Consider the following 24,898-nt stretch of genomic DNA (forward strand, 5'->3'; position numbering starts at 1 on the left):
ATTCGATACATGCTTTGCTTTATTTCTTTATTTCTAAAGCTGTAGATAATCGGGTTAAACATGGGAGGAATGATGGTAGAAATCATGATTAGAGTACTGGAGAGAGATGGTTGTGAAGCATCACCGCCTAATGGAATAACATAGGCAATAAAAAGAGGAATGTAGAATAGACAGACAACCGTCAGGTGTGTAACACAAGTACTGAGAGCCTTTGTTCTACCGTCGACATTTTTAATTTTAAGAACAGCCTGGATAATTCTAGTGTATGAAAAGAGGATTGTTGTAAAACTAAAGGAAATGAAGGCTGTAGCCGCAAAGGCACTCATAATGTCGTATTTGGCATCCTCCACACATGCAATACGTGCCATTGCTGTGAAGTCACAGAAACAATAGGGAATGATATTGGTGCTGCAAAAGGAAAAGTTGGCAGCAAATATGATAAACGCTACAACAATTATAAACCCCAGAACATTTGATGCAACAAAACAAAGGAAAATGAACCTGGCTGTAACAATTGAAGGGTATCGCAATGGATTAAGGACAGCTATATAGCGATCAAATGCCATGAGAGCCAAAAGAAAAAATTCTAATACTTCCATATGATGCAAAATGTACATTTGGAGGAAACAAGTACCATAAGAGACATGAGTGCTGTTGAAAAGTAGGACAGCCACAATCTTTAAGATAACATTAGTGCTTGTGAACAGATCTATCACTGACAATATAACAATACATAAAAACATTGGTTTTTGAAGCTGATGGTCCGTAACAATAGTTAGAAATACCAGTAGGTTTCCAAGGAGGGTCACCAGATACATAAAGAGAAGGATAACACCAGTGAGGCTCTTTTCCTCAACTTCATTGAAGCAGTTCAGCACAAATTCTGGTACTTTCACCTCAGAACCATTCATTATTGCAGATTCCCTAGACAAAAACAAGAGAAAAAACATGAACGTATTCAATTTATTTGACAGTAAACATAACATTTCTGTGACTCACTGGCATTCATTAAATGAGCTAAATTTTGTTGACCATCAGTTCACTCTTGATTTCTGAAACAACTTTATCCAGCAAAAATATGCATCATCTAGAACAAGAAATGAACTATTACTAAATGGGGAAAATTTCAATGTAGAAGATGACCAACTACTAGACCACTTTAGAATCACTGGACTACTTATCTATGGACTATGAGAGAAAACTCTAATACCTGGATGAAGTTCATGCAAAGAAGATCCTAATAGCACCACAGCTGTAAACCAGGGTGTAAACATTGTTAAAGATATAAGAACATAAGAAAAGTGACAAACAAGAGGAGACCATTCAGTCTATCACGTTCATTTGTTTAGCTAAAAGCTAACATCTCCCAATATCTCATCCCAGTACTTCTTAAAAGTTGTTAAGGTTCCTGCTTCAACTACATGTCTCAGTAGTTTGTTCCAGATTGCTACAACTCTTTGCATAAAGACGTTCTTCCTGGCTTCAGTCTGTGATGAGAGAGATTCACATTGCTCTGTGTTTTAAATTAATAAACGAAATTCCTAGGACGCATGGTTTTGACTGGTGCAGGTGCACATGGGAATGTGCACGTGCCTATCCGAGGTTGATTGGGGTTCTTGGCTGATTGCACACTCGTGGATCAGTCAAGTGCTTCAATCAAGCAGGTTATTGCAGTACCTTTGCCTAGATGTAGTTTAAAATGTAGCCCTTCATAGCAAATTTGGGAGGAGACAACAGAGGAATGAGAAAAGAAGATAAAGGTTAAAGGAAAGGAAGAGTGAGAAGCAGGATTGTGAACCACTCTGTTTGGGAAGGAGGAAGGTGGCCAGGATGAAGCCTCAAAGAGGGAAGGATGTGGCTAGAATTCGACAGGACTGAAGATGGTTACTCCTGCTGAGCACATTATGTAGCAGGAGCTGACTTATTTGCTACGAGCAGGTTTCCACAGACACCATGAATGGCGTTGGGAGTACAGTAGGAACAGGGAGCAGCTTGTGGTGTCCCAGAGTAAACCCAAGGAATGACAGTGAGAGATAACAGCTAAGATTCGATGGTTGACTGCACCTGTCGGCAGGTTCTCCTCATGCTGCAAGGTCTTTATGGGATAAGCAGAGCAGATGTGATTTTAGAGTGATACACAGGGCTCGCGGTTTAAGAAGAAGAACTATTTGGTGTTGTTTTGATCTGGAATATACTTCAATTTTTTGTGGAAGTTCTAGAGTCCGTTTTTGGCCTTATGCATTTGTTTTACGTTTTTTTCTATGCTGAAAATCCATTTTTGGTATTAACGTCTCTACAGAAATCTGCTGGGGAATTTTATATTCTTCTCTTGGGATGTAATTTTTGTGCATTGGACTTACCGTCATGGTTTCCATTGACAGTCATTCCCAGAAGGCATTTGGAGCGTGCCACAAGTAACATCAGTAGAGCAACCACTTGAAGATCAGCACACACATCCCTTTAGTATTCAAAATGAAGTATATTAACTGTGTTGTGTAATTTGTTTCTGATATTTGAGCTTACTTTTGTTTTCATGACTTTTGTACTGGATGTCCAATCGGTTAGAGGTTTTTCGCTTTGACCTCGGCTTGGTTTCTTGACTGTATCTCATTCATTCAAAATCTTTGATTGCTTTTTGAATAGGAACACAAGTGGCTGGAAAAGTCTGGGACTTGTTAAAACACACAGCCAACAACACTGAATTTAAATTGTAGTATTTTTCACATGTGGTAAATTAGCTGTACTAATAAGTGAAAATTTAAGCCTAAGAATTGACTGAGGTCTGCTGAGAAGTGAGATTTGATCTGAAAACACATTGAGAACAGAGATTGTAGAGTACCTGCTATGTTTCCTAATTTAATATTATCCACAAATTTAGCCTTCTTTGTTATACGTTTATCTAAATCTCTATATAAAGTCTGTAGAAGAAGAATGTTCTCCTCAGCATCTTGTACCCTGTGTGTTTAGTAAGTTTCATAAGCAATACTTTTTACTTTGCTAGTAAAAGAAAGCTTGATTTATGAACTAACAAAAATATGTTGCCACATAATGATGTCCTAAGCTGTTTTTCTGTTAAGTTCCTCAAAGTGAGTGACTCAGGGTGAAAAGGTCACAAAGCTGCAAAGTGTAAGCGCAAGGTGTCTGTCCTGTGGTCAGTCTTAGGGACATAAATAAAAAATTGCTTAGCTTAGACATATTGCTTAACTTTAAAATTTTGATGAAAAGGATGTTTTCTGTCTTACTAATCATGAGATAAAGAGGTATAAAAACTCCCCCTAACTATTGACCGGGTTCAGACAAGTCTATTTTGCAATAAGACTGAACCGTCTGAATCTCTACTTTCTGCGACTCTGATTGAGAAATAAAGAGAACTAAGAAAATAACACCCGCCTGCTGTCAGTTGCATTTTATCTCCCACTAGTCCAACATCTGTCTGTCTGTATGTCTGTCCGCTTTTCACGAGACAACTACTTAATGGATTTAGATCGGGTTTTTTTGTATAATTTGCTTGAACATTCTGGTTGATTTTGTGACTTCTCTCCTTGCGTTATGTATCATAGTTTGGTTGTGGTACCGATTTATTTGCGTGAATCTGCGAGACACGCAGCAGGACAAGGGCCAACCTCGGGCATTCCTTACCTTTCGTTAGTTAGCGAGCAATTGAACTACTTAACAAATTTAGATTGGGTTTTTTTTCTAGAATTTGCTTGAACATTCTCTCATCGCGGTAAGAATCATAGTTCGTTTGCAAGAGCAATAAAATTTGCGCTAATCCAAGACAGATGCTGCGGGTTGAGGGGAGGAGGAAGCGTGACGTCAGGAGTAGGGAGCCAGGCAGGGCCCTCCTCATTGTCCTGTTTCACTACTACTATGCGGGCTGGGCCACAGGGGACGGCTAGTCATTAATATAAATTAAACAAAGCGACGATCCCATCACTACGACCTGCAACGGCACACATTGACATCTCTTAATTTATATAAAGTTTTTAATTTGCATAAATTAATTGCTTATAACATAGGAAGTTATTTCTTGTATTTAAGTCATTACACCAGGCTTGCTGTAGCTTACTAATTACCTTCTGCCATTAAAAGCTTTCTGAAAGTCAAAGAAGATAATGTTGTATTCTGTTATTTTAATCTCATATAATGTTAGTCAAATAATATTTTCACTGTTTACCCCATTATTGACATTCATTTCAAATGGGCATAATACAAATCAGATATTCCAAAAAATTAAGTGTTAATGAAAGATCGACCATCAATGATACCCACATTTGTGTGCACCCAGGGCAAATTCTTATGTGATTCCACTAACAGCACCACTCAATTTATTATTGATTTCCACATCAGAAGGGCAGTTTGGAATTCAATGTTTTTTGTATTCTCTCAAGCTTGATTTTCATTTCATTTCAAATTACACAAAATTAAGCAAAGGCTTGATGTAATTCATTTTTTGATATTATAATTCATATTCCAGATACAGGAGCATAAAGGTCAGGTTGGGGAGCATGCACTGGTACAGCACATTGCTACACCTACCACACAACGAACCAGCTCTTGATCCTGGTTAGCAATCCCCTAGGTAGACACGCGGTCCAGTCCCACCCTCCAGAAATGACCCTCAATGTGCCACAGCCAGGTGTTACATGAGCATCCCCTTTGGCCTGGTCCAGCCACTCTGGTCCTCAACAATGAGGATCCTGTGAGATGGATCACCCTTGGGGAAATGCGCCACATGAGCTTAGTGCTGTAACTGACGCTCCCTCACAATGCTGGTAATGTGCCACATTCGGGACTCCAAGATGAACCGCTCATTTGACAAAAAGTCAAACCAGCGGTAGCCAAGGATTCTCCAAAGATACCTAGTACCAAATTAGTCCAGCTTTCATGGACCGTAATGTATCCATGTCTCGCAACCATATTGCAAGACTGGAAGCACCAGAACTCTAAAGACTTGGACCTTTGTCCTTTTGCACGGATATCAGGAGCACCACACACCCCTTTCCAGCGACCTCATGACCCCCCCCATGCTCTCCCAATCCATCTGTTATTTTCAAAGGAAGATTCACCAGAAACATAAATGTCACTAACGAGGTAAGTAAACTTCTCGACACTCTCTCCACAGACAGACACACGGCCAATGGCCGTGCCTAAGAGGTCATTAAAGGCCTGGATCTTTGTTTTTATTCAGGACACTTGTAAGCCCAGACACTCCGACTCCTCAGTCTCACTCTCTCTCATAAAGGATTAAGACAATTCCTGGGAAGTACTTCTTGCTTGGATCATTCCATCCATTTGTATATCCTGGGTTGTGAGACCCCAAGCCAAACTGAGTAGCACTTGTTTGAATAGAAGAACACTACTTAAAGGGTGTTTCTTTATGTGCCATAATTATTTTTGACAGCATGGAAGTTTTCAGAAATGCACTAGTGTGATGTTTCTTAGAACTGAAGGCTTCACTTCCAGAAATGAAAACATTTCATTTATTTTGAAAGGTGCACCCGTGTTTTAGTATTCAAAACAACACTTTTACACAACACAAACCTAGAGATCAACTTGAAGCCATAAACATTTTAATATTCAGCCTTCTAAAATAACCTTACAAACCAAGTGTATCTGACTAAGTTAACTGTTCATTTGCCCAGCCACACTTTACAAACCCTAGAAGACATCTTGTCATTATACTCGACTTATCACACACCACCAATTTCTTGTCATGTAACCCAATTTGCATAAACCTGAGCAGCAAATAATGGGAAATAATTCAGCATCATTTGTTCGTGTAGATGGCTAGCAACTGGAAATGTGAAAAAAAAATTAGCAAAGTGGATGCTATGTGTTTATAATGTAATGAAAATCTACTGCATCTTAAATGGTGTTACCTTAGATTGTTCATTGCTCAGTTTTCCTGATTGTGTTCTTCCAACTAAGCAACTTATTTCTGTAGGTTTGGAAAGCGTTTCTGTAATGTACAGGATATGCCTGTAACCATTTCTTCTCTCCAAAAAAGGATCATGCTTTTGGGGAATCTTTCTGCAAAAGAAACAAAATAAAATCTCGTATCTATTCAGGTACAAGCAGGTATGCATCTCTGAGGTTTAATTTTCAAACATTAAGGTGAATAATACTTCAAATCACCAGATGTGAAAATTTCTTTTATAATAATAGTAAACAAGGGACAATGAAAGATCAGAGTTAGTTATCTGAGAAAAATTGAATTAGCAGCAAAACTGTTTTAACTTTACTGAAAAATTCACAAAGCAAATGAAATTTCGTTACCGGTAAAATTCAAGCCATTACCACAACAATAAACACTGATTTCCCACATAGAAGCATTTTCAGGCATTAATTCCACATGTGTCTGCCTGTTATTTACTATTTAAATAAAGATCTTCAGTGAAAAAAAAAATTCTTTTCTTGTCTGATGGCTCAAAAAATGTCTACATACATGTGTTGCAATTTATGCTGGATTTATACCGACACATTAGAAAGTTTTTCTTTACACTGAGAGTAGTGTGGTGGACAATTGGATTTTAGGGATATTCAAAAATCAACTTGATGTTATTTTGGAAGAATTAAGTGGATGGGACTGGCAAGCTTTTCTGGGCTGAATGGCCTGTTCTTGTCTCAGTTGTTCTAATGTTCTAAAGAGAGCGCCTTGCTTCCTAATTATGATGACAATCTTAGTAATTGCAATCCTAAAGATGCATCATTGACAGAAATGAAACTGTAAACTACATGGCACACGTGAACCCTTATCTGCAAAGATCAGAAAAACGTTAAATGCCATGTGCTAGGTAATTCAAAGAGAACAGTGATGTGCACAACAGTACGTTTTGTTGTGTCTTCATTTGTGTATAATATGTAGAATGTCATATTTTTAAAAACAAGCGCACTGCACCTCTGCGGTGACTTGAATGAGAGATATAAATAGAAATGGTTTTACTGTTTTGCTACTTTTGTGTAGGTAATTACCTGCATTATGCAGCAGCGGAACAATGTACAGGTAAACACGGAATTGTGAATGAGCCTTTAGTAACAATACTTGTTTTCTACTCAAAAATCTGCCTCTAAAATCCTCAAATACTCCTTTTAATGAATTTTGCAATTGCCAGCGGAATGAATTTTCATGTCCATCCATCCATTATCCAACCCGCTATATCCTAACTACAGGGTCATGGGGGTCTGCTGGAGCCAATCCCAGCCAACAAAGGGTGCAAGGCAGGAAACAAACCCCGGGCAGGGCGCCAGCCCACTGCAGTGTACACATACACACACTAGGGACAATTTAGAATCGCCAATGCACCTAACCTGAATGTCTTTGGACTGTGGGAGGAAACCCACACAGACACAGGGAGAACATGCAAACTCCACGCAGGGAGGACCCAGGAAGCGAACCCAGGTCTCCTTACTGCGGGGCAGCAGCGCTACCTCTGAGCCACTGTGCTGCCCATTTTCATGTCAATTTCATGAAATGATACATGGAATGAAACTCCACTACTATATTTATCAGTATTCAGTATAGATGTCTTAAAAAGATGAACATCGACCCTGAGTGCTTAATTAAAGCTTAAGCGTGAGAGAATTCTTCATGTGATTTATTTTGTACATTTTCTGAACACACTTCAAAACTGGGTTATGAGGAGTCATAGCATATCTGGGAGGCACAGGGAGCAAGGCTGAACTATCCTGGGATGGCAATATAGTGGACCGTGATATTCAAAAAAGCTGCACTTCCTCATAGAAGGCCATGTTTAAGGCATTGTTTGACCAATTCTTCGCTCCTTTCTGATATCCAAGAATACCCAACTACACAAAAAAAAAAAACATCCAGACACTAGGAAAAAATGCCCAAACTGGGATTTAAAGTCACACCCCTGAATACGTGAAAAAGCGTGTGTATACAAGTGTGGTTTTAGAAGACAGATTGATGAAAAGATGAAAGTGATACACATGATTTTAGTTGAATGAAACCTATAAAACATCAAACTCACACAAAAGTGGGAAAAGACAAAGAGGAAGCTGAATTTGAAAATTATATCCTAGGAATTATATATATTACCGTATATTCTCATTTATAAGTCTGGTCTTACCCTGAAAAATCAATCATAAAATCAGACCCTGACTCATACACCCGTTCAAAAATGCAACCCTTAATTTTTTTTTTACACCTTCTTGCTTCTACCAATCTCACATCAGTTTCACAGATGCATCGAATTTTGTTGCAGCAGCGCAGTCACCAATTTCTTTCTTTCTTCAGCGATGTTTAATTTAAAACAAGCTTCATATTTTCTCCTGATAAAGCTCTCCATCATACATAAGGGATTCTTTTACGATAAAGGTGTATGAGGGTGGGAGATACAAAAAACATAAAACAGTACAAGCTTTGCTTTGGAATAGTTCGGGTATTACCATGTGGTCACGTAGGCACAATGGAGAGAGAGAGGTTAGGAGCACACGCTGATACAGCGCATTGCCGCACCCACACAGAGAAAAAGGCTGTGTGCTCCGTGGTGACTCTCTCAGGTGGGCGTTAGCACAGCATAATCTCTTGGACCAATACCATGGTGTTTTTCGCATTTGACTTATACGATCGACATTATAAAATAACAGAAATTATACGATAAAATCAAGTCCCGACTTATCTGCGGGACAACTTACCCGCGAGTATATACGGTACTCAGTTTTCACAAGGCCAAAGGAATCCCACATGTATTTTCTCTAGAGAAGTGTTAAAACAATCCTTACTATGCATGAGCTGACTAACCTGATGCACGAGAAATGCTTTAACACTAGAATTACCAGAGCCTACGAAAAAACTCGTAAATCCGTCCCACCTTAAATCGCTTCTTAAAACCGCTCTCACCTCTCCGCCAGCGTCTTTTGTTAATCTAAATGTGCTGATAAAAGAAAAGCTGCAAGTAGCCAGCTATTCCATCCCCCCAACAACTTAGAACGTGCACAAACTTCTCCCGGCTCATGCCTTGATTGATTATCTGGGAGTGAAGTGGAGTTTTAGAGTGGAAATAATAGATCGTTGTTTGGAACAAACGCATTTCATGTCTGTTCCGTTTCTACAGTAATCTGTGTAAACACATTGTTAAAACAGAAACGTTGGAATAGCCGGCTACTTGCAGCTTTTCTTTTATCAGCACATTTAGATTAACAAAAGACGCCTGGCGGAGAGGTGACAACAGTTTTAAGAAGCGATTTAAGGTGGGACGGATTTACGAGTTTTTTCTTAGGCTCTGGTAATTCTAGTGTTAAACTTTGTAACTGACAGATTTCTATCCTTGACAGAAGTGGTTTCTTCTGGGAAAGCTGAAACACAAAGCAGGGTTCAGAGTATTTCACTAAGTTAGAAACAGCAGATATTTTACTCCCATGTGAATGAACCTTGGATTGTGTGATAATGATGTAGTAGCATTCCTGTGTTTTAAAAAATTGTACAAATGTCAGCTGCTTTGGAAGAAGAAAAAGTTCCAGGTGCTCACTTTGGTTGAGAAGGTAGCAGAGAGAGAGTGGCTGCCTTTTATTAGTCTTTTTTCAAGAAGAGTTCTGTCAGATTCAGTTTTATTTCATTTGGTGCTTGTTGCACATGTCAATTGCTTTCTCATATGCTTGTAATAAGCTCAGTTCAGTTCCAATTATGGACAGGAGCCAAAGACGCTTTAACGAACATTTGGAAAGGGGCTCTCCCTCAGGTAAGAAATCTTTCTTTTCATTTATAATTTGTAACCAAGGAACTGCCATATGGGAAATGTCACCTGGAACTGAATGACGATTGCATGAACACACCCAGGTGGTGTAATTCTTTGTGTTGCTTATATGTTGCTATTGGTTTTGATGCAAATACTGTAAATATGATTTCAAAGTAAAAGCTTGAAGTCAAGCAAAATTACACCTTTTATTGGCTAACTAAAAAGATTAGAATATGCAAGCTTTCGAGGCAACTCAGGATCCTTCTTCAAGTAAGATGTACAACACCATAGTACTAAGTAAAAGCTTGAAGCCAGTTTCAGTCTGATTGATTAGTAGCATTGCCGAGTGCCAAGATTGAGTATTCTTTCACCATCTGCAGTCCCTAATGATTCAACGAACACTGTATAAATTCGTCTGTTGGTGGTAAATGATTGAAGTAAGGGAGGGAAAATAAAAAATAGTTCCAGATGTCGAGCAGACTGCCATTGAGCCATGTACAATAGGTACAGTGAGACAGATTAGAGGTTACAGGTAACAGTTTCATACAGTTTTTGCTTTTGACATTTCATAATTTCTCCCATTAAGAAAAGAACCAACAAGGTTATTATTATCACCCTTAATAAAAGGACAAGTGCATGTGTATCTGTGTGTCCTTCCGGTTGCTAGTTTTCTTTTATATGCCATTTGGTATGGGATTCGTAAAAGTAGTGCTAACGATTATGATACGCCATCTGTTTGGAATAAAAAGTGCAATGCATTTTAATATTACAAGCATTACAAAATACATTCCAACAGATGGTGCACTTCAAACGTTAATGCTGAATGTGCTGAGATCTTTGTTGATTACTCACATTTCAGCACATCTTAGCTCAGCTAGTTACTTATTATTTGGTTTACTCCTTAATACAAGGCGACTATGTAGATGGATTAAATACTGTTTGACAAACCGATGACAGACTGCTAGTCTGGGGACCAACCATTCCCAAAACAGACACTCAGCACTGGAGTTAAACAGGGCTGCATGCTGAGCCTTCTTCTTTATTCCTTATTTAACCACCATTGCACACCGATACACTGAACAATTACAATCATCAAGTTTGGCAGGACTAATACATAACGGTGATGAGTTTGCCTTTAAGGATGAGGTCAGCAAACTGAATGGGGATTCATTAACAACATGGCACGCAACACCACCAAAACAAAGGAGGCAGGAAAAGGAACCTGCTCCTCTACATACCAGAAGAGACATAGTGGAGAGAGTGCCTAGCTCTAAATTCCTTGGCACACACATCTCCCAGGACATCACATGGTCTGTTAACACAACTTCTCTGGTGAAGACTTCACAAAAGTGGCTCTACGTCTTAAGGATGGTAAAGAAGGCTAGCCTGCCCAAGCAGCTGTTGGTGTCCTTCTATCACTGCTCTGTGGAAAGCATACTTACCTAAGACATCCTGGTATGGTATGCTGGGTGCTCTGTGACTGACAAGAAAGCTCTTCAGAGAGTCATCAGATCAGCACTAAAAAATTACCAACACCTTCAGTTAAGGATATATACAGAAATTGCTGTTTATAAAGGGTAAAAAAATCATTAGGGACCCATCACACTCAGGCCACCACCTTATTTACTTTATAATTCTATTAAGACACACACAGCCTACTGAAAAACTTCTGCCCAAATACTATTAGAGAACTAAATTATTAAATAACTTTACTGCATCTAAATGCTTTTGATCTTATTTTTTTTCACTGTCACCCATGACATCTATGAGACAATAGTGCAACATCTCAGAGACTCATTGCAAACACTGTAAAATTGAACTACTCCACTATTTACTATTTATATTTTTCCACCTTCAATGTTTTATATTAATACATGTGTGTAGCTTAACCCTTTGAAACCGGGAAAGGATCGTTTATGGGCCTACCCATCTACCATCATAACAGGCGAGTGTTATATTATGATGTTTGCTGATGACATTGTGATCAATAGTGATAGTAGGGAGCAGGTTGGGGAGACCCTGGAGAGGTGGAGATCTGCTGTAGAGAGGAGATGAATGAAGGTCAGTAGGAAAAAAGAGAATACATGTGTGTAAATGAGAGGGAGGTCAGTGGAATGGTGAGGATGAGGGAGTAGAGTTGGCAAAGGTGGATGAGTTTAAATACTTGGGATCAACAGTACAGAGTAATGGAGATTGTGGAAGAGAGGTGAAAAAGAGAGTGCAGGCAGGGTGTAATGGGTGGAGAAGAGTGTCAGGAGTGACCTGTGACAGACGGGTATCAGCAAGAGTGAAAGGGAAGGTCTACAGGATGGTAGTGAGACCAGCTATGTTATATGGGCTGGAGACGGTGGCACTGACCAGAAAGCAGGAGACAGAGCTGGAGGTAGCAGAGTTAAAGATGCTAAGATTTGCATTGGGTGTGACAAGGATGGACAGGATTAGAAACGAGGACATCAGAGGGTCAGCTCAAGTTGGACGGATGGGAGACAAAGTCAGAGAAGCAAGATTGTGTTGGTTTGGACATGTGCAGAGGAGAGATGCTGGGTATATTGGGAGAAAGATGCTAAGGACAGAGCTGCCAGGGAAGAGGAAAGGAGGAAGGCCTAAGCAAAGGTTTATGGTTGTGGTGAGAGAGGACATGCAGGTAATGGGTGTGACAGAACAAGATGCAGAGGACAGAAAGATATGGAAGAAGATGATGAGCTGTGACAACCCCTAATGGGAGCAACCGAAAGAAGAAGAAACTATATTATTGTCAATAGCCAAGTTTCCATCCAGTTTTTTGCAACGTTTTGTTATCGACAAACAGAATATACATTTAAAAAAATGTGCAAAATTTGCTGTCTCCAGCCTGTTTCCATCCAACTGGCTTTTTATCGATAAAATGGTGTGCGTGATGACGTCATCCCCTCCAAAACGAACTGTCGCATAAGTTTTGTTGTATCGCGAAAAAAAATCTGCCCTTGAGCCGTTTCCATACATAATTTTGTGTATGTCGCAAATTATCTACCTTTTGTTTTCCACGTTACACCCCTTAACCAAACAAAGAAGCAAAGAAATGGAGAGATTATTCAGACAGTTTTTTTGAAATTTGCCAGCTTACTGTTATTTCAGTTTAACAAATAATTGGAATTGTACATAATATCCGAAAACGACAGCAGAATGAAGCAGTTGTTTGTCTGATAGCCCTAGAGCTCGAAGAAAGTACCCCAGTGCGACGGAACCCACAGGTATGGGAGAGACGATGGAATAAGACCTTCTGGGAGGTGGTGGTGGGGAGACACTTCACAGAAAATCTGTGGCTGCAACATTTTAGAATGACACGGTCGATGTTTGAGATGTTGTGTGGATTCATCAGTCCTGATGTTGCGCCCATCACAGGTTGTCACCAACCACCTGTTCCAACCCAAAAGCGGATTGCCATCGCCCTTTACAAGCTGGCAACCTGCGCTGAGTATAGAGTAGTTGGAGAAACTTTCGGGGTTACTAAAACTACCGTCCATCGATGTGTATATGCTGTGTGCACCGCTATTAAAGAAAAATTAATGCGGCGTTATATCAGACTTCCGACTGTAGCGGAGGCCAAGGAAATTGCATACCGCAATTCCTTGGTGCATCTTGTGCCACAGATTTACGGTGCGCTGGATGGCACGCATGTGCCTATTCTTCCCGACAGAAGGCTACCGCGATTACATTAATCGCAAAGGGTGGCCATCTATTGTTCTCCAGGCCCTTGTTGATGACAGGTGCATGATACGAGACATTTGCGTTGGCACTCCTGGAAGTGCCCATGATGCAGCTGTGTTTGCAGCATCGGATCTGTACAGGTGAGCCTACCTTTCAACATCCCTTCTCAGTGCGATAACAACTGAATTAGTACTGTAACCTGCTTCCCTTAAGGTTTTTAATTAAAACTGAAATTTGAATTAATACAAAATAACGACGTTTAATCAAAAAAAACTAGAGTTAATATTAATGAAAGAATTTCTCATATATGCTAAAACATCTGCCATTTAATAATAAGAAAAAAATGTTTAGATAATGAAACACACGGTTTCTTAAATATTTTGACTGGCACAGTAAATTACCTTTGCGGTTTTTGTATTATTTAGACATCCTGAGAGACACCCCCAGGCTACAGTTGATGTGGAGGGAGTTCAGGTACCCCTTTTAGTAGTAGGTGACCCAGCCTATCCGCTACTGCATTGGCTCATCACGAGAAATAACAAGTCTATTCATCAGACCATGCGAACCGCTCCGCCATTCTTGTTTTGATTGCACGTGATGAAAATGTATCATGTGACACATTTATTTGCGTTAAAGCCCTTTTTTTCCGACAAAAAGTGTTTCCAATGTAGTTTTTGCGACATCTGAAATATCGATATGGAATTTATGGCTTAAAGTTAAACGGGAAAAATATTATGTCGACATGTACAACATTTTATCGATAATTAGCATTTCCATCAGCTAAAATTTGAAGCGCTAAATATTTTTTCGCAAAAACTCCTTGGATGGAAACCTGCTTTATGTCACGTGCACCACAGACGTCGCTTGGTTATTGCATGAGGGATAGCGGTCATATAACTAACTTGGACAGCAAACACAAAAAACATTCCTGATTCTATGTCAAGTGAAAGTAGGCCACTGGGTTATCTGTCACTGTTCTGGGATGATTCACTGTGGAAAGTCATTGCACAGGAGACAAATTGGCAGGTGGAGTATGTAAAGGAAGAGAAACCTGATAACTACAGTGCCAAATTTTTTGATCTGGTCACTGTCCCTGAACTGAAAGCATTTTGTGGGTGCCATGGAGCTGTTGATTCATAAAGATAGATACGAACAGTACTGGAAGCAGAAGGGGAGCTGGGTCACCGCTACGCTTGGATTCGGTAAGGTTTTTACTCGGGAAAGATTTTTAGCCATCTGGTCGATGTGCACCGTGTAGATGAACGAAATCCATCTGTGAACAAGAGTGATATGATATACTGTACAAGAGCTGACCAATTTTTGACATCATTGTGGCTAACTTTCAGCAACACTATATTCCAGCCTGTGAACTTTCACTTGACGAAGGTATAATTCCAACAAAAATGCACTAGTATAAAACAGTACATAAAAGACAAACCGATCAAGTGGGGCATAAAGACATTTCTACTGTGCAAGAGTCCAAGTGGTTATATAATGAATGCAAAAGTGTACACTGGAAAAACTGATGATGATTTGCATTTGCCTGCTGAACTGGGAGTCACTGGTTCCTTGGTAGCTTGGCTATGCAAGCCTTTCGGACAAAATCACTGTATATTTACTGACCGTTTTTACACTTCCGTAACTATCTCAGAGTAGTGGTTGGAGAAACAATGTGCACGACTTCTGTGGTACTGTACTGACCAACAAAAAGAAATTTCCCAAAGAAATCGTGAAGAAGATGGAACATGTTTCTCATTCAGCAGTAAGACAGCTGCTGTTGTTTGGTGTGACAAGAAACCAAACTATGTCATACAGAACCACTATAAGCCACACAGCAAACCTGGAAAGCGCATTCACACGTTCCAGATGTTTGTTGATCAACTGTGTCATGACTTGGTGGGGACACAGCGTTGCACACTGGTGCCGATGTCTCATCTCAAATCTTGTGCAGATGAAGCACGACTGCAGAATGAAGCCAATGTCCCACTACACTTACTTGAGCGACCGCAAGGTGCAACTTCAAACAACAGATGTGCCGACTGTTCAGAGAAGTACAAGCTAGCAAAGAGAGGGCATCCAGAAGCTAAGGACATAGACTTACCAAAGCGTAGTAAAACTGTCTACTGGTGCAAATCATACGAGGTGTTTCTGTGCATTGTTTCTGGCAACTAAAATTGTTTTGAGGCATATCATTCAATGGTTCAGCTCTGGTGATAGGTCATCAAAATGTAGCTGCATTGCTGGTACTTGTGATAAAAACTGTGCACCTTTATCTTACAGATAGTGTACTGAGACTCAAAATATGGTGTTATAACAGTGTAAAATGTCACTTTGTTGTAAAGTTTGACTTTTCAAGATCAAAATATCATGTTTCAAAAATCACTGAAAAGGGTTATGGATGGGAGAGGGTTGGGAAGGTCAGGGTTCAAAGGGTTAAAATGCAGAGTATATGTTGAATCAGTTGAAAATTCTGTTTTTATTACATTGTATGTACCATTCAGAGGATACACTAAAATTTCGCTGTGCATCTGTGGACTATACAAAAAATAAATTGTTGTTTTTGTTGTAATGTGACAGTATGCAGTCAACACATCTTCATTTTGATCAGTTTCTATACAGTTACTGCATTTAGCAGAGCTGTATGTGTAACACTTACCAAATGAAATAAGTCTGAGTAACTCAAAGAAGCCTTTACTCCCCCTAGTGCATCTCATACTCGCAGCTCATGATTGTGTCGCCAAAACCAAACTGACCAATCAGATTGCTCAGAAGAAGTGCCACTAAATTTAGAGTAACTACTTTGGCTAGTGTTAGATTAAACACAGTGATCTCTGTCTGAATTAATATACAGTATCTGGAATTTCAACTTTTGAATTGTGTTCATTCAATTAACTATTTTGCCTGTACAGTTGATTTCTGTTTGCTTGGAAAAAAAAAACTGTAGGGGAAATTTTATGTAAAAGTTTTAAGTACACTGAACATGCATAGCTAGTTGCAATCATACAACAACTTGCAGTAAACACTAGTCAGATTGGTTGAGCTGATACTACTAAAATCAACTGGTAAATATAACATAATTTTATATGTGGATTTACATTAATACATTTTTCATAATTACTATAAAAAATGAATACATTTCAAAAACCCATTTTTTTCAGTGTAAGTTATGTTCGATAATAGATGGACATAAAAGAAAAAATTATGAACCGGTAGCCATTCTACCCTGTCAAAGACAGGTAACAAAACAATTTTTAAAATATTTGTTATGCCTTGCCCAACGTGTAGCTTAAGAGCCATTTCTTGGTATTCTCTTATCTGAACTTATATTAAGCGGTCTGCAATTTTCTTGTGTACTTTCTTGCAAAGCCTTTTTCTCAGACACTGCCATTATTATTAAAGTGAATTTCTCGCCCCCTGCGCTTTTAAGCTTTTATATCTATCACAGTGTGCCTCCTATGCCTTTACATAACGTCACTTTATGGGTGCTCCCTCTGTTGAATGCATTCCCATATTACCAGCCTGTTTTTGAGGTGCCTTTTTCCTCTCTTGTCTGATTTTATGTTTTGTATCTTTGAAGATGACTCTCAGCGTCCCACCTCTGTGATTTCTCATCCTCATGTGTCTCACACTTGTGCTTCCTGTTTCTATAGCGTCATCAAAGTCAAATTGACCAATCACACAAAAGCCAAACTGACCAATCAGATTGCTCTGAGGGACTGGACATAAACACAGACCAAATTTGTAAATTTCCCCTTGGGATTAATAAAGTATCTATCTATCTATCTATCTATCTATCTATCTATCTATCTATCTATCTATCTATCTATCTATCTATCTATCTATCTATCAAAGTGTTTTGTTATACAGTAGATAAGAGCTAAGGAGAAATTAATTAAAAAGTAACATCAGGGAGCACAAAGTACATTTTCTGTAATGTTTTGTGGATCATAAGCATATTTCCAGTATTTATCCATTCTTGATAAAATTACAGCCACTGTTTTTATTTTGCCCTGGTTCACAATAACAGGAATTGGAAAAGAATTTAATTCAGATCATCTTATTTTTATATGGCAGTTTCCATAAAGTACAGGCTCATTGAGATTATACTGATACACATAAACAGTAAGTCATTTTACACACACAAACACAGACGTATACACACACACACACACACACACACACATATATATATAAAGTAAATATCAAGATAAGCAAATGGTAAAAAAACAAACTTCTATAAAATATAATATGAATTGAATCAGTTAATAAAAGAACAAAATTCTAAGGAAAAACATGAAGAAATCTTACCAGTTCAGTGCAGTTCATATATGAAGATACCTTGAGAGATGACAAGGTGTCTTTTGAAAGAAGACACAGTCCATGGCAAAAGATATGAGAGGTTCTTGTGTAAAGAGTAATGGAGCAAGTAAATCAAGAGTAATATTTTTCTCAATGGAGAGCGGTGTATTTTCAAAAATTATATATAAGCTAGTGATAAGAAGCTTAGGTGTCACATAAAAACATGGACACAAGTTGTATGGTTGTCTTCGGTTCACAGCCGGATGCCACACCATGTCCTTAAATACGATCAGAACAGAGTTTGAGACTAATATAAATCATCAACACATTTTGTGCTCTGTGAATTTATGTGAATTAAGTCTTTCATTTGCTGTCTTCTTCCAAGATAAAGAACTGTTGCTTATACGTCAGCAGGGTTTGTCCTTTTATGTGATCCTCAGATGGGCTTTCTGTCTTTACTCGATTGCTTACACATCTCCTAAAAGGTGCTGCATGTTTCTAAATGTGATGTACGTCTCCTTCCAGCTCAACAGTCTGTGTATCTGCTCACATAATTTAAAGTCGTGTTTAAAAAAAGAATGGCATAACCCCGACTCTCCCACGGGTGCCGAATTCGACATTGACCAATGTGGCTAACCAATGGGAATATCCCTGTTTTTAAATCACAAAGGAACTGTGACTTGAGGGAATTAATTAAAAGAATAATGGTGTAAGCACTTCGCCCATTACCTTGTTTGTTATTATCACAAATATATTTAACACTTTTCAATGTTAAAAAGATGGACTGGCATCAAAAACTGTCAATGGACTTTAGCCCAGACTGGGCTGCTGTAATCAGCCAAAAAGCAGCCATTCATACGTCCCCTTCAGTGTTTGTACACATAACATACTTCTGATGTCTAAGTAAAGTACTATAGTAGATTAGCTGACTTAAAAGCACAGAATGTACGCCATCCTTCATTGCTATGTCCACCTGTCTGTCACTAACTGTGTTCTGCTGCTCTCAAGTCAAGTCAAGTTGGGGAGCATATACTTGTTCAGTGAGTTGCGGCACCCATTACATGATGAAATAACTTGGGATCCCGGTTGGCAACCCCCCAAGCAAACACACAGTCCAGTCCCTCCTTCCTGAAATGGCCCTCCACCTGCCGCAGCCAGGTGTTACATGGACGTCCCCTTGGCTGGGTCCAGCCACTCAGGTCCCCGACAATGAGGATCTTACGAGCCGAAACATCCTCAGACGAAACACGCCACATGGCTCTAGTGCCATAACTGACGCTCCCTCACAAAGCAGGTAATGTGCCTCATTTGGGACTCCACGAGCAACAAAGTCAAACCAATGGTACCTAAGGATTTTCTGGAGTGACACTGTACCAAAGGAGTCCAATCTTCGTCTCAGGTCACTGGATAGCGTCCAAGTCTCACAACCATATAGCAAGACAGGAAGTACCAAGATTCTAAAGACTTGGACCTTCTGCTGCTCTGCTTGACCAAATTTACAAATGTGTGAGGATCCAACATAAACATAAAACTTTTAAGTTACTATCCTAACTAATCCTCTGTTCACTAAGTAATGTCAGTTCCACTCCACATATCTTTAAGAGTTGACATCCTTACAAAATTAAGCAGACCGCTGTTTTGATCAGTAGTTGCATTAAAGTAGAGAAAAGTCTAAGTAGGACATTGTCTTTTTTAACACCAGATGATTGTAAACTTTCAATTTGTCTATCATCACTGTGGTCTCTACTCAACTCAAAAATTATATTGCAATGAGTCAAGGATGCCAGAGATGAAGGAATCAAATTAGCCACCAGACTGGTGATGTGTGAACCCAAAAAGGCCTGTTCACCAGCCTCTTCCACTTTTCCGCACAGATCTTTTGTGGTGCTATGTGTCTCCAGTTGCTTCATTACTTTGTCTCTCTGTATATGCTGCCCAGATCCAGTTCACTCTGCTCACCTGGGGTCAGAGGCAACCCATATGCCCTGTCTCAATTAACCAACACAAGACTGCTGGCCACACATCAGAGCCGGTGGGCTTTAGTATTCAGGAGATGCATACAAAGTGCTCTCTAAGTGCTGTGACTCTGCCCCACACCTCCCCACTTACAGGGATGCTTTTATAACCAATTTCTCCAGACATTCTCATCTCTTCAGACAGAGTGTGTCCCTCTCAGGTGTGGACTCAGGGGTGCTAAAATATGTTACTTACTCCATATTATTTGTAGCGGTGGCTGAGAAAAATTTTCAATCTCATGTTTTCATGCAAAATGAAAGCAGACAGAATAGATGAACAACATTGGACAACAACAAACAGTATAATAGTCATACATGAAAAAAATCTCAGGTTATTTATGTTGCATAATCCGCATATCAGGTCATCTAGTTGCTCAAACTGTCCCAACACACATGTATTTTTACTAAAATACTGCAGGAAACACTCTGATGAACAAAAACAGAATGTACTCAAATGCAATTGAACATTTGAATAGTAGACCCGACTCCCATCATTACATTTATATTCACATCCAAAACTGGAGAACATTGGCCAATGCATACATGAAATAACTTCTGCTTGTTGAAGCATCATGGAAGTCCAAGGCATATTCTCATCGTATTAATGTTTCCACTCGCTGTAATTTATCCTAGAATTTTTACTTGTAAACTTTTCTCAGTAAACTTTGTACTATTGATATCACATGAAGCACAAATTTAGCCAATGAATAAGCTGTACTGGGCTCGACTCACAACCAATGAATGGGGCGGGGGGGGTCAAGTCAAGTTGGGGAGCATGCACTGGTACAGTGTGTTGCCGCACCCACTACACGACAAATCAGCTCGGGATCCCGGTTGGCAACCCCCCAGGCAGATATGTGGTCCAGTCCCACCCTCCGGAAATGACCCTCTTTCTGTCGCAGCCAGGTGTTACGTAATTGACCCCTTGGCTTGGTCCAGCCACTCGGGTCCCTAACAATGAGGATCTTACGACCTGGATCACCCTCGGAGAAACGCACCACATGGCCGTAGTGCCGTAACTGACGCTCCTTGACAATGCAGGTAATGTGCCTCATTCGGGACTCCATGAGCAATCTCTCATTTGACACAGTCATACCAATAGTACCCAAGGATTTTCCTGGAGGGACACAGTTCCAAAGGAGTTTAGTCTTCGTCTCAGGTCACTGGATAACAGTCGTGTCTCGCAACCATATAGCAAGACAGGAAGAATCAGGACTCTAAAGACTTGGACCTTTGTCCTTTTGCAGCTTGCTAAGCTGATTGATATACACTTGGATTCTGTTCCAGGCTTTCAGTCATAAATCTTGAACTTTCTTACCCATGCTGACTCTTGCTGGAGTGAGTTTTGTTCCCTTTTTCACTTGAAGAATAATTTTACTTTATTTATGACTTGTGCTTTCTTTTTCTTTGCTTTAGTTAGCATGTTTAGGATGGTGGGATTGGAGCAAGTACACTGAATATGCAGTACGGACCACTCAAGCAGCTTCTCTTCCCGTCTTTCTGGGAGGCATGGAAATTTAACTCAGGATGCTGCGATTCGGTAATGCTAACTACAGCGCCACCTTGTCCTGTATTAAAAAATGAGGTTTCAAAAATAAGTGAATGCAGTTTGTGGATACGATTGATAAACACTTCTCTTAATTTCACTTTTGTATTAAGGAGAACACCTTCTCAAAGTACAGGGTAGAGATTCATTTATTGTAATATCAATGCTTGAAATGGCACTCACTTCTGTCGTTCAGATTCTCCCTGTTAATTACTTGTTAGTTTTTTACAAGGTGACAAGCTGGAGTCCATACGATATACCCTGTAAATAAATAGAGTGAAAATATTCGATAAAGCTGTGAAAAGGGATGCTTCAGGTCTCAAAAAAATAAAATTATAAGTTGTAATATCCAGCTTTAATGATTTGAAGACTTAGTGTAGTTAAAGGGACACTCCAACCAAAAATGATGTTTTTTCAAAACATAACTTACCCCATGTGGTTTGTAGTAGTAGACGAGACAAATTTTGAATCTTATGTTTTTGTGGCAAAATTAAATATTATTATTATTATTATTATTATTGAAACTAAGTGGCGTTGCCATGGTATCCATGCTGGAAAGAGTAGTGAAAAATGTCCATGGAACAACAACAAAAAAAAAAGTCATTTAACTTGTATTGAATAAGTGCAAAATGTGTGTGTTGTTTGCTAAAACATTATAAATGCTGTGAAATAACGAGCCAACTCGTATCAAGGTTTGGGGTTTTGAGGCCCCATATACTGTAACAAAAATAAAGAAAACAGGTCTTCTTCTCAAAACAAAGAAATTGCATGAGGTAACAAAAGACAAAAATGGAGGATTTGGAGGGACAATATAAAGGGCTGGACCGGAAATTAAGCGTGATGGCTGCTGGGTAGACGTGGTGGTGGATGGGAGCGTGACGTCATCTTTGGGGGACCAGAGGGAAGAAAGGAACCCGGAAGTGGAGACTGTTGTTTACTCCGGGCGGTGTTATGGCGGCGTCGCTTCGTCTTTTCTGAGGGAGAAAGGGAGAGAGAGGTTAGTACACTGTTTTCGTCCCCCGACGGTCTCATTGCTCTGCTCGTCTGGTCCTTCAACTGCTCCCGATGCTCTCGAGCGTGACAATGGTTAGTTCCTGAAATCTATGCATTAAATGTTCAACAAGAAAGACGTCATTTCCACAATGCTGTGCATTTGAATGAAAGCCAGGTTTCTTCACCAGGGAATGAGGGCAGAGGCAGATCTTCAATTCTAATGCACAGCATTGTGGGAATGATGTCTTCCTTGTTGACATTTAATGCAAAGCTTTCAGGAAGTAACCATTAATAAGACCCAAAGTTACAGTATGTGTTTAACTCTCTGTCCCTCTCTTGAATGCTTATTGTTACATTCCCAGCCTTTGGTGATATACAGGTTACAATTGCAATGCACTGGCATCCAGGACTATGGTTCACTACCGTACTTTCAGTAATTTCTTCAAACTTTGCCTGGTGATGACTGACACTATAGCCTTCCTATTGGGAGTGTTTTTTTTCTCCTCATCCGAATTGACTCAGCTGAGACAGAAACTTGGGTATCAGCCCCTGTTGGTTAAAATAGAGCAAATGTACAGGCAGGAAAGCAGTTTTTAAAAAATTTTAATCTTTAAGCATTATTCAATTATTTATTGGGATTATATCAGGGATCAGTGGGATTACATCAGGGATCGGCTCTGAGCCCTTTATTATTTGCAATGGTGATGAACAGGTTGACAGACAAGATTAGACAGAAGTTCCTGTGGATTATGATGTTTGCTGATGACATTGTGATCTGTAGCGATAGTAGAGAGCAGGTTGAGGAGACCCTGGAGAGGTGGAGATATGCTCTAGAGAGGAGATGAATGAAGGTCATTAGGAACAAGACAGAACACATGTGTGTGACTGAGATGGAGGTCAATGGAATGATGAGGATGCAAGGAGTAGAGTTGGCGAAAGTGGGTGAGTTTAAATACTTGGGATTAACAGTACAGAGTAATGGGGATTGTGGAAGAGAGGTGAAAAATAGAATGCAGGTAGTGTGGAGTGGATGGAGAAGAGTGTCAGGAGTAATTTGTGACAGATGGGCATCAGCAAGAGTGAAAGGGAAGGTCTACAGGATGGTTGTGAGACCAGCTATGTTATATGGGTTGGAGACAGTGGCACTGACCAGAAAGCAGGAGACAGAGCTGGAGGCAGCAGAGTTAAAGATGCTAAGAATTGCTTTTGGTGTGACGAGGATGGACAGAATTAGACATGAGGACATTAGAGGGTCAGGTCAAGTTCGACAGTTTGGAGACAAAGTCAGAGAGGCGAGATTGCATTGGTTTGGACATGTGCAGAGGAGAGATGCTGGGTATATTGGGAGAAGGATGTTAACGATAGAGCTGCTAGGAAAGAGGAAGGCCTAAGAGAAGGTTTATGGATGTGGCAAGAGAGGACATGCAGGTGGTGGGTGTGACAGAACAAGATGATGAGGACAGAAAGATATGGAAGAAGATGATCCGCTGTAGCAACCCCTAACAGGAGCACCCGAAAGAGAAAAAGAAGAAGAAGCATTATTCAAAATAGATAGTGCCATAAACAAAAGTAAAATAAAATGTGGCAAGGCACACCTTACAGCCTAGTACTGCTAGATGTTTAGTCTTTTCAGATGACCCATTTCTTGTGTTGCTTTAAGTGTAAACAGTGACTTTTCCCCGCTCTTGTTTTCTTTCTATCAGTTCGGTTAATAATCTTATAATCCAAGTATGATGTGGTGTTTTGGCCTCCGGGATTTTTAATTAAATTTCTGTGCTTACATAGCTCATTTGCTTCTGCCATTAGAGTCAGGAGGCCATAGAGAGGTGTGCTTGTGTAACTTAGAAATGCAGTTTTTAAGAAGCTCTTTTGCGTCATCATAAACTGTAATTTTTAGTAGATGCACTTGCTTATCCTGCAGTGGGCTGGTGCCCTGCCCGGGATTTGTTCCTGCTTTGTGCCCTGTGTTGGCTGGGATTGGTTCCAGTAGACCCCATCCATTATCCGTGTTGGATAATGGATGGATGGATTTTCTTATCTCTTACAACCAAACACCACCCCACCATTCCTAAAATTGTACAGTTACAGTGCCACAGAGTGTTACACTTCACTCTACTTAGACTAATTAAGTTCTGTTAATTCTTGAGCAAACACCAAAGCATTTGGTACGTTTTTAGAATCTAAATAACACAATAAGCTATTTCAGCATAGAAAGGAATAAAGCATCTTTGTCAAAGGTCCACTTTTTAAACATTACAAGAACAGTACTTTTGAGAAACATTCAATTCCTTCTCCCAACAACGTGGAACCCCATCTATAAATTCACGTAGGCTCCAAGCATTGCGAGATTACAAACACTACCAAGCTAATGGTTTTTTTTTTGAAGTGAAATATTTATTTGAGTTTATGTAACAACAAAAAATAACAAAAATCAATAATCAGACAGAATCTCATAAAAGGTCAAAAGAAGACAGATGAGATGAGGTGGTGAGTCCACATTTTCCCATGTTTGGTCCTGCGTCATAATGCATACGATAAGGACAACTACACTTTATAGTTCTATTTGTGCATTTAAAACAAAATGTTGTTTGTTATTACATAGTTATGTAAATGGAATATTTGTGTCTCAACCACATCATTTCATTTTCACATAAGTT

Source organism: Polypterus senegalus, chromosome 2, assembly GCF_016835505.1.
Source record: "Polypterus senegalus isolate Bchr_013 chromosome 2, ASM1683550v1, whole genome shotgun sequence".
NCBI lineage: Eukaryota > Metazoa > Chordata > Cladistia > Polypteriformes > Polypteridae > Polypterus > Polypterus senegalus.